Genomic DNA, 18,545 nt, shown 5'->3' on the forward strand with positions numbered 1-18,545 from the left:
CAATGCTCCCTCAACATTTATCATTTGGTTCTTGGCACTGTACTATTAGCAAGAGTCCACCCCGCTTCCCTACTTATTTATATAATAAACAAATGAGTCTGTTCACTCTCGGCATGGACTCATGAATACCTAGCTCTGCAGTGGGTTTTTTTTTTTCATTTTGTTTTAAAGATTTTATTTATTTATTCATGAGAGACACACACAGAGAGAGGCAGAGACACAGGCAGAGGGAGAAGCAGGCTCCATGCAGGGAGCCTGATGTGGGACTCGATCCTGGGACTCCAGGATCATGCCCTGGGCCAAAGGCAGGCGCCAAACCGCCGAGCCAGCGAGGAATCCCCCTCTTGAGTGGTTTATAATTCACTACTTCACTTAATTATTTGGTGCTCAAAATGTCCCAGATTTGGCCAGTGGGAGCTCCTTCCCATTGGTTCCTGGGTCCTTATACGAACACATTTATTGTATTGTAGCCCCCTGAAGAGATTGTGCCCCCTTGAAACACATTAATACTGTGATCCACCCATGGCAAATGTCAGGGAGAGAGAGAGACAGGGGTGACTTGTGTCTGTTGGATGCTTTCTTGGGTCCTTTCATGCTGCAGTTAAGTAGCATCTATAATGCACAAAGACACACCTGCTCAAAGCACTTCATGGTTAGAGACCTTGAAGTATCATAGCACTGAAAGTTCTACTGGCTTGCACCAAGAAATCCAAGAGGGCCAGTCATTGATCTTCTCTTATCTTTGATCCCCTTTATACTACACTATGTTATTTCTACGTAGGTAGGAGGGCTGAGTGGATCAAAATCCATCCTTGACAGTGCCATGAAAGAGATCAAGAGAAGTGTCTAGTGGAGATGCTTTTTGACCAGGGATTATAAATTCAAATGCCTACAGGGACCACAGAGGTAACCCAAGTGAGTGAAAAAGGCCGGTGCTTTGGCCTAGTATAGATTACAGTATGCTGGCGGGCACACACCCAGCTGCTTCTCAGGTGGCTACTGTTCCCGTGTAGGAATACACGTATGGGGCTGCGGATCTTCTCATTTTTCGAAACTATCCAGAAATCTGGATTCTTAGGTACAACCTAAAGATCTCCCATCTTTATATCTCAACACGTAGTTCCAAAAGAATGTCAGAGCACACTTCAGGGCTGTACACTGAGCCAACTAGCTTGCTGCATGCATTGTGCCCCCCTCCCACCCCCGACATCGAAGTACAGAGGCAGAGAATTCATGGTTGACCTTTCGTGAATCTTCCTGAGGATGTAATTCAATGATTCTGTGATTTCTTATCCAAGGACTAGATTTTTCAGGTTCGTCTTCAAGAACAAAACAAGATATAAACTCCAGATAGGTACAACCCAAACCACGCAAGTGCCACGCGTGGAGCTAATGACCTCCCCCAGAGCAACCATTCTCGCTGGCTTACTGGATCCAGTTTTCATGCAGATGTTGGTCTGTTACTCGATGTTTGGAGATGAATTATTAGCCTCTTCCCTGGAACTGAACAAAGGTGGATTGTAGTGACCGCTGCCCCCTCGTTAGTCCACATGCCCAGCCTGTCACCTCGCCAAGCCATTTCCAGGGGGAACATCTTCAGTATGTGCAGTTGGTCACGACTTCACAAATATTTCCACTGAATTGTTACCAAGAAAACCTTTGCCTTATGAATTTTTGTTTTATTACTTTGCTAAAACAAATACACTCCAAAAAGACATGCGGTATTCCACTTCAGCCAAATGCTCTGCCTAGCACTCTGTCTCCCCCCCTCCCTTTTTTCTCCTCTAACGAAAAAGCAGAAGAAATGCCAACTTAGAACACATTGCGTTTTTCAGAGGTGCGTGTTACTTTCTCTCTGCTTCTCACTAGGGATGGGTGAGCTGACCTTCTGATTTAAAGGCTCCCTAGCCCCACTACTATTCTTGACTCGCAAACTCAAATAAAACCTATTGGTTCATGGTTGGAATAGACAGACCTATCCGCTTACGCTTGACCCCTTTGCCTCTTTTCTGAACACCTCCGTGTGTCTTCTTTCTGGATAAATGATACCAGCAAAGTAGATCGCATGATAGGGATTTTTAGAATTCTTGCCAATCTGAAGCCTTTCCCCCACCCACCAGGTTTGCGTCCTACTTGGAGTTGGAGAACACAGCTGTGACCACCCGCCCCCCCCCCCCCCCCCGCCCCGCCGGCCCCGGGCCAGCGGTGCAGGGGCCGGATTGTGAGTGACTCTGGATAAGGGGCCAAATCCCTGCATTCCAGTCCTTGCCCTCACATTTCCCGATGACCTTGGCATCCCCCTCCTGCCCAGAATAGCATCCCTACCTTTAGGAAAGCTACCTATCTCCTGGTGTCTCGTTGAAAAGGGCACACGAGTCTCTCCAGGCCCCGGTTCTGCAGACTCAGCCTCGCAGGGCACAAACCTGAAATGCAGTTGTTCATGCCCTGTGTTTACTTTTATTTCCAGCCACATCTGGAGGCCAAAATTCATAAACGTATCGCCAAGCCTGACAACAGTTTACTGAGTTCGTACGCTAAGAGCAGGGGGGAATAAAAGATCTCCTGACTTGTCGGGTAGGAGATGGATGGAGAAATCGATGGGCAGACCATAAACCTCAACCGTGTTTATTAGCATCTGCGGGCTGCCTGCAGACGGGGCAGGCGTGAGCGGGCCGTGTTTGTCTTAGGGGTTTAGCCCGCAGAGCTCCACGGGGCACTCCTCGTCTCCATACAGCCAGGCGTCTCTAACCCACCAGAGACCGAGGGAGGGAAACAAGGGCTGTCCAGAGGTGGGGGACCACAGATCCGATAGGGGGGGAGGCAGGCACCGGGCAGCGGGCCCTGTTTACAGTTGGGGCAGTACAGTGGGTGGGCCAATTCTTGTGACGTACTTGAGGCTTTAAAAAATGATCATAAATCTGATGTCTGTCAAACAGGGCTGGCATTTTCGTTTCCTTTCACAACTGGGTTTTGTGTGACCAAAAAAAAAAAAAAAATTTTCTTTTTAAAGAAGACATCCACTCAGCTCCCGTGAAGAGTGTCCCTCCATCCCACCGTTAGGGTGGAAACCCCCCTTCCCCCGCACTCCCTCGCCAGGAGCACATTGGAATTTTCTGGTGGGAGGCTCACAGGGGAGAAGGGTGTCACCGTTACTTTTTAAAAAAATTTTATTTATTTATTCATGAGAGACACACAGAGAGAGGCAGAGACACAGGCAGAGGGAGAAGCAGGCTCCATGCAGGGAGTCTGATGAGGGGCTCGACCCCAGGACGCTGGGATCACCTGAGCCAAAGGCAGACGCTCAACCCCTGAGCCACCCAGGGGCCCTGTTGCCATTACTTTTTGCATTATATCACCTAGAAAAGCCATGGGATGATCTTTCAGTGTCTCAGATCAGAAATGTTTCTCTCTCTGACATATGTCACTTTGATGATAGAAATCAGTATTGTTCTATCCTTAGAAATGTAGCTTTAACCTGGTTAATACTGAAAGTCACAAAAATAACAATGAAAATAAATAATGGCAACTCTCCTTTAATGAATGCATAAGATGTGCTAGACATATAGCCCATACGTTATTTCTTGTCCCATAACCATGGTATGCTTACTTATCAAAGAATATGCTGAAACTTAGCTTAAGGTACTTAACTAAGGTAATAATTATTTAGTAACAGTGTTAAGATCTGGACCCAGGAACACCCGAACTCATCCTGTCCCCATCACCTTTGCTGGGCTGTTAACCATGTTGAGGACAGCATGACTCCTGACCTCCATAAGGTAAAATCAGTCTTTCAGCTCAGTGTATTTCATTACACTGTATTCTGTTATATTTGTCCTTCAGTGAATGTGTGGCTGCAGTGTTAGATCGAATGCTTGCAAAGATGATACAGCTTTACATCATCTTAGAAAATCTGTCTTTAAACTGATACTTAAAAATCATATCCCCAGGAAACCTTTCCTTGACATTAACCTCACCTATATTTAGGCATCTTTATCTTGTTAGAGTTGACATCCAGCCCCATAGCTTGAAATACTGTCGATTACCCGTAGCCTTCACTTTCCTCTAATGTCCCAGGGCCATATCTCTAACTGCTGCCCACTGGACTGCCCCTCCTAAGCATTTCTGTAGCATCTTAAATGCAACATTCCTGGGACTCGGGGATCACAACCTGAGCCCAAGGCAGATGCTCAACCCCTGAGCCACCCAGGCATCCCTCAGCCACATTCTTATACCAGCTTGTGCAGAGCACCCGCTCTTCCTGAAATGAACCCTAGTGCAGCTAGCACAAGAGTGAGAGGATTCAGTCCTGCTGCAGGGGGATTTATAGACAGACCATCTGGAACTGTGGAGAAAGTGGAGATGTCTCTGAGAGAACTCTCGGTTCGAGTCCAGACTCCGTTGTTTGCTCTGTGACATTAAGCAAGTTGTCTAACTGTTCCCAGCTTTGCTTTTGTCTCTAACGTGAGGTTAATACTGCTTGTGCTCTCTCTGTCCGGTGGAAGCAAACTCTAATATCCTTTGCTTCAGATGGAAGCAAACTCTAATATCCTTTGCTTCAGATGAAGCAAACTCTAATATCCTTTGCTTCAGATGAAGAATCTGAGGAGCTGCCATGCTCTTGATCAGACTTCAGTTTCTGCAGCCTCGCAGGTCACACGCTTCCTTGAAGGTCACACGGGCGGCTCATGGCAGGCTGGGACTGCAACCTAGCTCGGTTTGTCGGACTCCAGGCTTGTCATCGCGGGAGGCGTTTAGGGGGCTTGAGGTCCCCCACCTTGTGCATCAAGGACCAGCCTAGATCTAACGGAGTTGACAGCGAGGCGGGAATCCCAGCCTTCCCTGCGAAGGGAGGGCGCAAGGGGGCACCGCTGTTGAGGGCGAGCGGCAACCATGCCGACAGCTGTTGTGCATTAGCTGGGATGGGGTGGAGGGAACTACAGTTCCCAGGAAGCAGTGCGGCTCCCTGGCTGCCCCGCTCAGGCCACGCCCAGACCACGCCCCCACCCGCCTCGGCCACGCCCCGGCCACGCCCCGGGCGGGCTGGTATATAAGGGCCGAATGGCCCGGCGGCGGGCAGAGCGCGGAGGCGGCGCGGGCGCGCGCGGGGCTGCCGGGGCCGGAGGAGGCTGCTGCTCGCCCGCTCGCCCGCTCGCCCGCCCGCCGCTCCGCGCTTCTCCCTCCGCCTCCCCGGCCCCGCGCACCTACGAGCTCCGGGCCGCGGGCCGAGCTGCCCCGGGCGCTGTCCGGGCCTGCAGAGGGGATGCCGGCGGGGACCTCGGGCTCGCGCCGGCGTTGCGCAGCAAAGAAAGGCGAGGCGCGGCGTCGGGGCTGCGCGCCCTGGAGCTCCGGGACGCGGCACTTGGGAACCCCCGCGGCGAGCTCCCGCCATCTCCGCGCGGCCGGAGCGCGCAGCCCGGGGCTGGCCTCGGGTGGAAAGTGCGGGGAATGGGGCGAGGGGCTCCGGACCCCCCACCGTGGATTACTTGGTGTGCATCAGCCGGGCTCAGACGACCCCCACCCCCGCGACCTCGTCTGCGTCCTGGGCTTGCTTCCTTCCACCTGGCAGTCGGGGCGCATACCTGGCAGGTAAGTGTTCCCTGCGTTTCGAGGGAGGGGGTTTGGTGCGCTCCTCTCTCCCCGCCTCCCCCCCCCCCCCCCCCGCGCCGCTTTCTGGAGCTCTTGGGGTTTGCACGGAAATTTCTGCTCTCGCACTGACATCTCCGCAGAGACATCCCCTCGGCCCCCCTCCGGGCGGCCCCCCGCGGGACAGACCCTCCGCCGGGGTGGGGGTGGGGGTGGGGGGCCCGTCGCCCTAACCTCCGCCCTCGTGGCCGCCCCGGGGCCCGTTACCCCGGGAGGGAGCGCTGCCGCCACTGTTGAGTCGGGCGGTTCTGAAAGTGAGCGGCCTCGGGATCCACACCGAGAACTTTGATTACACCTCGTGGTCCTGTGTTAGCTTCTCTCCGGGGCGAACAGGGGGCCCCGAGTGCCTTCGCGTGCAGGAGCTCGGGCGCCCTCGCCGCGTGGTGCCGTGACTGTGCCCGCGCGTGTACTACCCGCGCCCCCCGCGCCCCGCGCCCCGCGCCCCGCGCCCCGCCGGGGGTCACCTGACCGCGCCGAGGGCCGCCCCCTCCCGAGCGGGGGAGCCCCGGAGCGAGCGGCCGGCGCCCGCGGCGGGCGGGGTGCGCGGGGCGATGGGCAGGCCCCCGGCGGGGCGGGCGGCGCGGAGGCTGCAGGTGGGGGCTGCGGCGGGCGGGCCGAGCGCCGCGCGCCTCGTCTGCGAGAGGAGGGAAAACAAAAGCGTCCGCGGCGGTTCGGTGGCTGCGCGCGGCTCGACGAGGCAGAGCCCGGGGCGCGTGCGGGGGGCGCGGAGGCCGGGCCGCGGCTGCTCTGCTCGCGCCCGGGGCCGCCGACGGGAGGACGGGGCGCGCCGGCACAGGTGGTCCGCGGCGAGCCGGAGCGAGGAGCATGGCCAGGTGCGGCGGGACGAGCGGGCCCCGGGCCTCGCGGGCGCCCGGCTCCAGGTGAGCGAGCCCCAACTTGCCGCGCCCCCCGCGGGGCCGCCCGCCAGGCTGGGGCTTTTGTTCGGCGCCGCGGGTCGGGTCGGGCCGGGGCCGGGGCCGGGGCCGGGGTCCGGGCGGGGGGCTGCGCGGGGGGCTGCGGCTCGGCCCCGGGGCTGCGGGGCTCGGCCGGGCGCCCGGGACCTGCTGAGCCGGCGCTCCCCGGCCTGCCACGGCGCCCCGAGACCTCGGGCTGCGCCCGCCTTATCTCCATTTTCCACCTAATTGAGACCAAATATGCTAAGTTTGAAATGGCCCCGACCCCCGGGGCGCCCGCCCCAGGCTGCCCGCGGCGCGGCCTCTGCCCCCCGAGCCGGAGCCCGCCCGCCCGGGGAGGACGCGGGGTCGTCGCCGGCGGATGCCGAGGCCGCTCCGACGATCGGGCGGAGGCGCGCGCAAGACGGGCGCGCGATGCCTCGTCTCGCTGTGCGGGGACCCTGTCTTTTGTTCCAGCCTCTGTATTTTCCTGTGTGTGGGGGGGGGGGTTTTGTTTTTTTTTTTTTTTTTACAAAGAAAGCGTCGCCTGTGCTTTCTGTGACAGGGGACTTGTCTGCCAGTTTGCCATTGTGCACTCAGGAATCTGCTCCATTCTGAAGTGAACTGCCCAGAGGTATTAGTCAAGAAGCTGGAGGAGGCTGGGGAGTGGGGAGAGGTGGGTTTTTCTTTCTCTTCTTCTTTCTTCCTTTTTTTTTTTTTTTTTTTTTAATTATTAGCTCAGAAGTGTCTGATTCACATGATTTTAAGAGGAAATGGGGGAGAGGCATTTAGTTTTGAATTGGATGCAGGTCTGTGCTGTGCTTTTGAAATATATCGAACAGCCATAAGTCCAAGATCATCCTTCTGACGTGTACCTGATGTACTGGTGCCCTTATTGCCAGTCAAGTGGAGCATTAAATGCTTTATCAGCTGAGTGGAAGATAGGATTGATTCTCTTATAAAAACTGAGGTGCCAGAAGACAGGTGCCTGAACAAAAGGTCACCTACTTTCTGTTCTGAGGAATGTCAAGAATGAGCCTCTAGAGAAAGCATTAGCAGGATTCCCATCAGAAAATGATTTTCATTCAGTTCATGGTAACATGCATAAATGGGCCTTTATTAAAGGATATAGTGTCCAAATTGGTATCATTGTGTGTAGATTTATTATACCTGGTTTCATAGGCCATAAGAAATTTATAGGAAGGTTTACATTTGGTAAAATTCTAGGTAGTCTTTCTCATTTTACTTGTCACTTCCATAACAAGATATCAGCACCTTGCAGCCAAAATCAGCAGGAACATACATATCGTTGAACCAATGTGGGTTCATTGACTCATCACAATGAGGGAAAGCTCACACCTACAGGGAACTGTGTGACATCTCAGTAGGAAGCCTTAGAATTTGGTCTTCCAAGAGATGTTTTTTAAGAGGGTTCAAGGAAGTGAGAGTTCTTTATAGATTAAATACTCTGAAGGGCAGGGATGATTTTCTGACAGGGTTTCTAAGTAATTCTTACCTAGAAGGTGAAAAGATGAAGCAAGGCTAAAGCTGCAATAGGAAAGATACAGCAGAGAGTGGTCTGTTTTTTCTCTTGATATCATCAGTCATAGAGAGACCTTCTCTGAAGTTGGTGTGCTAAGAAATTGTTGATGTTTGGCAGAAGAACACCAAGGTATAGCTGTCAGTTCCAGGCCAGCACTTACCAACAAGACCTAATTGATAGCTCTAGGTTAGCTTTCATCTGTCATCTTTTCTCTCTCACACACAGTCCAGGAACTTTTGTTTACCAGGAGACCCTGTTAAACTGGTCCTTTATAAAGGGAAGCCCACTTTTGTAGTACAAGATGCTAATAAAATATTTTTTAAATTATCAGCAATTATTTACAGAAAACAAGAGGGGAAACCTTTTTCTTGAATTAGTTGATGCTTTAAAAAAAAGTCCATGGATCATAAAGGGGCACATAAATTTTGAAAACCATCATACTCTTTTTGGCAATCTCATCTTACAACTTGGATTAAAAATAAATTATTTCTACCTAACCCAACATAGTCATTCAAATTTTATTTGATAATTAGATAATATCTAAATCAGAGAAGAAAGTAATAGTCCCATTTTCATTACTGATAAAACCGTATCTCCAACACCATATTCAATTCTATTTAACACTACATTTTAAGAATAAAATAATGACAGCAATTTTGAAATATCTAAAGCTGCATCATGCAGAAGAACCTGTAGACTTACTCTATTCTGTTCCAAAAGCCAAAATCAGTATCATTAGCTTTATGTAATAGGGAACAAAGATTTCTGTTCAGCAGTAGGAATAAATGTCTCATAATTAAGAACTACCCAGAAATGGAATGGGTTACGTAATTATATAGTGAAATGTCCAACATTGAAAATGTTAAAAACAGAGGCTGAATGAACACAGAAAAAGCAGACATAACTGGAACATCTGGAATGAGAGTTTGAACTACATGGTTGGTCAAGACCCTCTCTGACTCTGAAGGCAAAAGCAATGAGTAAGAGAATGGAGTTAGAAAGTTAGTAAGTTACCATGATCTAGGGCAAGTTAAAGGCCATCATATTTGTCAGGGTTCCAGAGAACCCAATACTGGAGATGAGAGAAAAGATAACCTAAAAGGTTGAGGCAGTCTTGGTTCCCTAGTTTCTAAAATCAAGCCATTGATATGTGTCCTCTACTGAGCATGCAATTAAATTAGTATGACCACTGGGCAGAAACTCTGCTCTTCACCTTTTAATACTTTAGGTGTAGGCAATAAAAATAGCATTTATCAGTTACTTAGTCATGACCATTGCACCATGTGGAATGTTATGCAAATAAAATGTGCAACAACTCATATAATATCCTCATGAGTCTATGGGAAGGGTACTATTATTATCTCTGTATGTTTTATAAATGTTATAGCATGCTCAGGGTTGCGCAGCTACTATGTGACAGAGCCCAGATTTTAACCTTTGTTTGTCTAAGTTGTGGTCTTCATTCTAGGTTATACTGCTTCTAAGTAGAAGGAAAAATGAGGCTCTAATAAAAAGACCATTCTTTTCTATAAAGAGAAAGGATGTAGGGGGCCACAGTTGTTGGCAATATTTGTTGTTGTTGTTGTTGTTGTTGGCAATATCTTAATCATCAAAATCAAATGTTTAATTTTCCATGCTTAGAGAAACGCCAAGATCAGATTAAATGTAATAGAGATACTTTAGCATTAATAGAAAAAAGATGATTATGCCTGTAGACTTAAATATCTTTAAGGTTTTCTTTAATGAGGAGCATTATGTTTTGATGTTACCTGGTGAACTGTGTGGGAGTGGATCTTCTGTATTCAATTATTTTAAAACCCAAGGATCTCAACACAAATATTGTATTATAAGTAGTAGTTGTAGTAGTAGCCATAGTAGTAAAAGAAATGGAAATAGTAATAGTAGAAATAGTAACAGAAATGAGTAGCAAACATCCCTGAAGTACGTATGAGCCAAAAAACTTATTAATGTCCATTTCATTAAATACTCAGAGTAGTTTTATCAAGTTGGTCATAAACCAACAAATGTTGAAATATGGGCTCAGAGAATTTAGGGAACTTGCCCAGCTGACGTATCTAGCTGGCTTGAGAGCCTCTCATGAAAACCTTGGGCACCCAAATATATAAACTTTTTATTTGCATAACTTGAAAAGGTCAATTAAAGGTATATTGGGGAAAATGTGCAATACAGCATTAAATTTTTTTGTTTATTTTTAGAATAGAAGCCCCAGATCCTAGGGAGCAGCTGAACTTCAAGCTAAATGATTTATCAGCCTCATAAAGTTAATGTGTTTTAGATTTTTCCTTTGGGAATAGTGACTATAAACATTCATATAAATAAAATAATAATCCAAATTTTAATATTTCCCAGTTAATCAGTTTCATGTTGACCAAATTTAATGAAATGTATTAAATAGCAACATGTTCCACACAAAGCCATTTTAAAAATTGGTCTGAGTATTTAATTTGGTGGCTGCTAACAAGTTTAGTGGAGTGGACAAAATACCCTTACCATGTATTCAGCCATCAATGTCATTAAATAGTGGTTTAGCAATTTACTGCTGGGTAATGATCCAGGGCATCACGATAGCTCTTCAGATCTCTCAGGTAAACACAGTCTGTTTAAATTAGTGTTGCATGAGAATAGGACTATTTAGCATGACTTAATTTAACGTAAGATAATGAAGACACATAATTTCAAGTTCCATTACTCAACTGATAAAACCTAGATTGGAGTCAAAACGGATGTCTGGTTGGGCCCCTGCTCTCTAGAAGCTTAAAGTCTACTGGGGTTGCCAACATAGTAGGTAAGCAGGCAGTCTTTTTTTTTTTTTAATATTTTATTTATTTATTCATGAGAGACACAGAGAGACAGGTAAAGACACAGGCAGAGGAAGAAGCAGGCTACATGCAGGCAGCCTGATGTGGGACTCGATCCCGGGACTCCAGGACCATGCCCTGAGCCAAAGGCAGGTGCTAAACCACTGAGCCACCCAGGGATCCCCCAAGCAGCCAGTCTTATAAGTGACAACGTAAGTAATATAAACAGCCCAGGATACTAGGTTCTGAAACTAACATACAGAAACAGTATTCAGGTCTTTATTTTTGTCAACATATGTTCATTGAGTACACTTTGTGTTCAGTGAGCAGTTGTACAATGTGCCCTCTAGACACACTGTACTCCTCAGATTTTTATTGTGCCTCTGAATAGCCTGAAGGCCTTGTTAAAATGCAGATTCTGATTCAATGTGTCTGGAGTGGGCACGAAAGTTTGCTATTCTAATAAACGAGGTGATGCTGATGGTGCTGATCTGCAGATCACACTTCGAAAGGCAAGAGTATTAAATTGTCTTAATAAAATCTTTTTTATCATTTCTCATTAAAACCTGCCACATTTTATACATACACAAGGATATTTAGAGAGACTTTATTAGATATAAATATATCTCTACATCTATCAAGCACAAAACTACCAAGTGACAAACATTCTTGCTACTTGCCCAAAAACTTTTGGCTGTTCCCATTTAAAAACACCATTTGAAAAGGCTAGAAGGCAGTGGAATATCTCCTTGCAGTCAGTGTCCTGACTCTTGTCTAAAACTATCCACCTTAGGGCATGAGGTAATCATGAGTTCCTGACATAGAAACCTGTCTTTTAGAAATTACACTGAAACCACCGACTCATTTTGTAGCACTTGCTGAACACCTGTCTATCGATAATAACTTTTAGTCACTACCAGTTTAGGCCAAATTGGAGCCAATGACCTTTAGGTGAAAGTTTCATATTCTATTTCCAGTCCCTGGAGCCATCAAAGACTCCTGTCGGAAGAGTTGTAATTCATGAATTTCAGCATGCTGCCTCTAGCCCAAAGCACAGCAATTGTTTCTTGAAACTAACAGTCACACATAGGCTGTCTGTTGCTCGTGACATAAATCTAAGAGACTGATGGAAAAATTTGGTTTAAGTTGCCTTTTTTTCCCCTAAGCAATGCTTTAATTGATTAATACAAAACTCAAAACTTACATGAGCAGTTATCTACCTCAGTTAGTGACAATGGATTCCTAGTATATCTAAATAAAGATTTATCAACACTTGTTTCTTAAAACTGAACTTTCAAACATGAAGTAGGCTTTCTTTTCTGAGCATAAAAATGTTGTCAGGGAAGAAGACTGGAGACCTGTGTGTGAATCACTGAAGAAGAAGACCTTTCTGTGTTCTCATCTCGTTTCCACTGTAATAGGGACATGGCGTAATGAGGAAAAACTGATAGGCTGGGCCTGTGGTACTGTTTTCATTTAGTATTCATTCCTATGAGGTAATCATCTAAATTAGTGAGGATTTGCCCTTTTATGTGGAGGAGAGAGCCTGATCCAAATGGCCTCATAAAAAAGGAAATTGCTGAATGAAGTCATTACTCTAATTAGCGTTAATGCTCCCAATGTTAACAGTATACCTTTTTTAAAAATGACGTTCAATACCTTCCAACCTACTGCAGTGAGTAGTGGTCGTGGCCTGAGTGCCAGATTTAATTGTCCTTTCAATATCAATTTAGACAGATCTACTAATAGGGTCGTGTTATTAGATAAATGCCTTTGGTAATAGGAAAAAATGTCATTACGGAGCTGGATTGAATAACTGTTCACTGTGATGAGCAGTAAACTATCAAAGCTTACTCATTTATGAGGCCTACCTACCTATTCATTCGGAGTTCTTTCTCTTATCTACGTTCATATAAACAATATCATTGTTTAGCTGATGGAAAATGTTGAATGAAGCTTTCTATCCTCTTCCTAGAATATTTGGTTCTGTATTTAGGTCAAATCTCACTCCATTGACCTCCAAATTACTGCTCAGATTCTCTAGTGTTGAACGTTTTATTAAATTCTACAATTAGGCTTATCAGTTTAGGTTTGTAAAATGATTTTATTTTTGCTATTAGTATTTCAGTTTTAATAAAACCTGATGTGTATTTGTCATTCTATCTCTCTCTCTCTCTCTCTCTCTCTCTCTCTCTCACACACACACACACACACACACACATGCATTCTTCTTCCAGTCTTCCAACTATCTCCCATCTCTCTTATTCCCCTTCAAATCTATTGCCACATAATAGCAAAAATGAATAGCCATTTAAAACATTTAATAGAATCATGATTCCGCTTTGTGAAACTCTTCCCAAATCCCTTGACTTAGCTGACAAGGCCTTGTAGGATTTGCTTCCTGCTTGTGCTTCTCGTTGAATCCTGCACCTCTCCTCCTCGCCCTTTATGTTTCAGTGATGCTGACTCAATGATAACTCATCACTCCCTACATATGTCAAACCCTTCTGTCCTAGTGATCTTTTTTTTTTTAATTTTATTTGTTTATTTGAGATTGAATGAGTGAGAGAGAGCCAACGAGAGGGAGAAGCCGGCTCTCTACTGAGCAGGGAGCCTGACACAGGGCTCGATCCAGGGAGCCCTCGGCTCATGACCTGAGCTGAAGGCAAATGCTCAACTGACTGAGCCACCCAGGCTCCCCTGTCCTAGTGATCTTTTATTCTTTGGGCCATAACTCTGTTCTCCTGGCTTTTCATACAATGAGTAATTTTCTTTCTTCTGGTCTCAATTTAAACAGTACTTCCTCAGATAGACCTTTGTTACCCTGCTTAAAGTAGGTTTCTCTGTGACTATTTCTTACAGTCCTCTGTCATGTCCTTTACTTATCTCTTCATTTGGTTAATTTTAATATCTTTTCTCCTCTGGACTCTTAAGTTCCCAAAGACAAGTACTTTATTCATATTGCTTATTTACTGGGCACATATTAAATGCTCGATTAATGAGTCTTTTAGTCTATACCTGGAAGATTGTGTCAGTATTTGATTATTACATAGACCATCTGGTGGCAGGCCACATCCTGGGAGCCAAATCCACTCTAATGCCTATTTTTGTACAGCCCACAAAATAATAAGAATGGCTTTTATATTTTAAATAGCATTAAAAAAATCAAAAGCAGCACAGTATTTTGTGTTACCTGAAAATCATAAAATTCAAATTTTAGTCTCTAAAATACTGTTTTTTTTTGGAGCCCAGACATGCCCTTCATTTATGGGCTGTGACTGCTTGCATACTACAAGAGCAAAATTGAGTAATTGTGAAGAGACCATATGTCCTGGTAACCCTAAAATATTTACTCTCTGGCTCTCTACAGGAAAGAGTTTGCTGACCGCTCATATAGACAGATTTTTTTTTTTTTTGTAAAGAATTAGAATTTTTTTGTAAAGATCTTATTTTTTTACGTAATCTTTACACCCAACATGGGGCTCAAACTCACAACCCTGAGATCAAGAGTTGCATGCTCAGGATGCCTGGGTGGCTCAGTGGTTGAGCGTCTGCCTTTGGCTCAGAGCGCGATCCCAGAGTCCCTGGATTGAGTCCCACATCAGACTCCACATCAAGGGAGCCTGCTTGTCCCTCTGCCTAGGTCTCTGCCTCTCTCTCTGTGTCTCTCATGAATAAATAAAATTTTTTTTAAAAGAGTTGCATGCTCTACTGACTGAGCAATCCAAGCACCCCAGAATTTCAACACCAAAAACACTTACATTGTCCTGAAGCAAAAAAAGATTATTTGGAAGAAAGAATGGTAAGAGATTCTAAAATAGGCTACTTGAATCCTTCTTATTCTAGCTTGACTTTCAAAATAAACCCCATTTGATTGGTCTACCTGACCTTGAGACAAAAGCAGTGGATTTTGAGGAAAAAAACAGTGGGTTTTCAGACTTCAGTGTGCATCAGAATGAGCTGGAGTGACCCAGGCAGCAGAGATTCTGATTAGATGGTGGAGGACTAGGGCCTGAGAATTTGCATGTCCTGCAAGATCCTACAACAAGAAAGAGCAAGAAGGATTGCATCTTTCTTTACAGAATGTGGGTGTTTTGTCAGTGTGAGAATTCATTTACTCAGTATTGACTAGATGTCAGTATTATTCTAGATGCTGTGAAAACAAAGCTAAATGATAAATAGCTTCTTTTAAGAAGCCAAAATTCAGTGCTATCCAGACATTAAATAAATAATTACCATAAAGATAACAGCTATAACAAGAGGTAGAAACAAATTCTGATGGGGGCACCAATCAGTTCCTGAATATCTATAAAAACTTTTAAGAAGGAAAATTAAGGCTTAGAGGATTCTGTAATGTTTTAAGAAAGAAGTCTATATGTCACTTTGGTTATGCCAATTCACAGCATCTCTTAAATCCTGAGTATTGGGTGCAAATTTAGAAGTTCTGTCCAATATTTCTTTCAAGGAGAAAGAAAGGGAGGTCATCACGGAAAGGCTTACAGTCCTTCAAGCAAGTGGCTAATATTAGTTCCTACCCAAACTTTATTCCATTTGTTTTCCTCCTCTGAAAACTAACCAAATCTTATTGTTGTCCCCATGTTCATCACCTCCCAGTAGCCAATTACAATCAGTGAACCCCTGCAATAAATCCCTCATTGACTTGAAGACTTTCCCTCTTGCCCGTTCTAGTCCATTCTACATGCTGCAGCCTAGCAATCCATTTAAGAAACAAATTCAAATGTCTTTTAAAACCTTCAATGGCTTCCCTTTACTTTTTGAAAATTAACCCAAGACTTTAACAAAGCTTTTTGATCTCTAACTTCAGGGCTCACTCTGTTTTTGGCACCAACCATACTGTTCTCTTTTAGTTCTCCTAAAAACTATTCTTCCTCCAGAGTCAAGGCTTTGGAGATTTATTTCTTCAGCCTGGAATGCTCTTCTGCCTGTACCGCTTGAGATTTTATTGAGTGGAGACATTTACTGAGACATCACTTGAGTGATGCTACTCACCTTTCTCATCTTAGCATAGACATCAGTGCCCTGGCAAAGCTGTCCTCTCACTGACTCCACCCCCTTCCCTGCTGTCAGAAGGAAAGAAGGACTTACCCACACTAGTAATCAGTCTAGAAACGGAGGCCATACTGTTGTGGTACCAATGTGGGAGAAGGTCAGTCATCATGTTAAACCTGCCATCAACTCTATCTTGAATGCATTTAAATCATCAAAAAACAAACTTTAGATCTCATACCACATAGCCTTTGAGTTTGTGGAATATTAAAGTATTTTACAATGTAGATTATGTCTTGAGTTAAATTAGGAAAGCAGGAACTTATCTGGATGACTAGGTAGCAGAAATTTTGAAATTAATTTTTATAAGCAACTTGGTTTGTTTTGGGAGAAAATACACACACACATTAGTCAGCTTGCATATAGTTGAGCCATTTGATTTTCAGAGATGTCCTTGGGACAAGTTTTGGGAATAATAGAGAAATTTTATTTCTTATTGTTAGAAAAGCCACATACATTTCTTTAAAGATCTGTGCTGATTCAGAAATATTTTTGGCTCAGATTGGGGAAGGGGACTGGGTGTTCAATCATAATTCATTTTTTCCCCCTAACTATCCTAATTTGAGCTCTTCTCAGAGTTCTTAAAAATACCACTACTAGATCTTTATAGCTCTTGACAGCTTGTAATTTTGTATTTGTTTGATTATTTTGATTACTATGTCTCTCCAGTATAAGGTATGTTTCAGAGGGGACTTGCTTGTTTTGTTCACCATTGTGCCTTGCGGTAATACATGCCTGACACATAGTGGGTGGCCTCTAAATATTTGCTGAATGAATGATGAACAGTTGGATGTCCTTCTGTCCATTACTCAGCTCTCATTGGCTTGGTTAGCTGATGAAAATCTCACCCTGCAGCGAACCCTTTTCCTGACTGAGCCTCTTGTTCGTCATGTGTCTCTTACTGTCCTGGACCTTTGGATTGATTCTCACCCTCCTCTTCACCCACTCTTATTAGTTATGGATGTCATTATCTGCCATCAGTAATTGACTACTTATTAAGTCTTGCTTTTTTCAGAACTAGGCTAGGAATTGCAGCATTATGCGATCTAAACATTATCATTTTGACATGTAATTAACATAAAAATGATTACGGGGATGCTTTATTTTTTTGCATACTAAGTCTTCAAAATTTAGCATGGATTTTATACTACAGCACATCTCAAAGCAAAACTGGCCACATTTCAACTCCCATCAATGGCTAGATGTAGCAAAAGCCTGCGATATTAGGCAGTGTAACTTCTATGTTATCAGCTATTATGTGATGACGGATGGCCATATATGCATGGCTTTGGCCAGAATGTCATCTCAGGGATTGTTTTAGAACTCTACAGCTTCATGGGAAGATACATCACATGTATCTAGTCCTTGTTGCTCCTTGTTCTAGTCCTCTTCCTCTTCTTCATTTTCTACCTATTCTTCTCTTTATTTTCCTCTTCCTTTTTCTCCTTTTTCTTCATTTCTTTCTACTTCTTTTCTGAACTTTTCTTGACTCATATCCTTCCCTCTTTTTTTTTTCTTTTATTAATGCAACAATTATTCGACAATAAACTTGTATTTCTGCAGGGTGCCTGGGTGGCTCAGTCAGTTAAGCATCTGCCTTCGGCTCAGGTCATGATCCTGGGGTCCTGGGATTGAGCCTCTCATGTCAGGCTCCCTGCTCACTAGAGAGCCTGCTTCTCCCTCTTCCTCTATCTCTCCCCTTGCTCTTGCTCTCTGTCTCTCTCTCAAATAAATGAAAATCTTTAAAAAAGAAAATAAACTTGTATTTCTGGTACTTTCATAATTTACTACAAATAAGGAAGATCCTGTGACAGGCAAAATTATAATGTAAAAATTCGAGGAGTAGGGGAGGTCCACCCCAATAAAACATACATCTTTAAAGAATTGGGGGGGAGACCAAAGTTAAATATTAAAGCTGCTTACAAAATAACTTCAAAAACCAGCTGACAGAAGCATTCTTAAGTGTGACGCTGAGTCTTGTTTTCTTTGGGAATTTTAGGACGTGCATTTTAGGAATTGCACTTTAGGACATGCAATTTTAGAAGAGGAGAATATTGTCTAGATTGCATTTACCAACTTTGTTTTGTATTTACAGAATTTCTAAAACACTAACTCTGTGCCCATATGACTGATTCTTGCCTTGGCTGACAAGAGTTTTGATACTAATTTTAACTCATTGATATCCCTTGTGTAATATATGAAACATCTTAAAATTTGAATCTTTTCATGATCTGTGTTTCTATAATAAAAATCTGAATCGTTGATGTGGATGAAAATGTTTATTTACAATTTGGCAAATTTTCCAACGTAATTAATTAATTATGAGTAGATCTCGAACTCTGAATGTTTTCTTTCTGTCTGATGCCAGAGTCAAATATTGTAGGTGTCATTAAGGAGGCTAAGTATCAAACTACTTGCTCCATTTATAAAACTATATAACACAAATGATGAGATTCCCAACCTCTTAAATTTTGCCATACACTGTTTCCAGCACAAGGACAGATTCTCAAGCTCTAGGGATCCCAGTGATGGGCTGTGTTGTATGCATGCCTTAGAGTCCCTGTAAGCAATCATCTCTCT

General features: G+C 44.6%; 1 protein-coding gene across 2 annotated transcripts in view; it reads left to right on the forward strand.

The window, feature by feature from the left end:
* LOC140629522 (membrane-associated guanylate kinase, WW and PDZ domain-containing protein 2-like) overlaps positions 1 to 18,545 on the forward strand; it is a 125,604-nt gene that overhangs the window by 95,348 nt on the left and 11,711 nt on the right. The window contains exons 1-2 of one of the 2 annotated variants that reach the window (XR_012027380.1): positions 6,203 to 6,524; positions 7,102 to 7,212. The exons of the other annotated variant lie outside the window; for it this stretch is intronic. The gene's annotated coding sequence lies outside the window, so the exon portion shown is untranslated. Of the gene's footprint in view, positions 1 to 6,202; positions 6,525 to 7,101; positions 7,213 to 18,545 lie in introns of those variants that run through there. 2 annotated transcript variants of the gene reach the window in all.

The sequence above is a fragment of the Canis lupus genome, assembly GCF_048164855.1.
Source record: "Canis lupus baileyi chromosome 16 unlocalized genomic scaffold, mCanLup2.hap1 SUPER_16_unloc_1, whole genome shotgun sequence".
Classification (NCBI taxonomy): domain Eukaryota; kingdom Metazoa; phylum Chordata; class Mammalia; order Carnivora; family Canidae; genus Canis; species Canis lupus.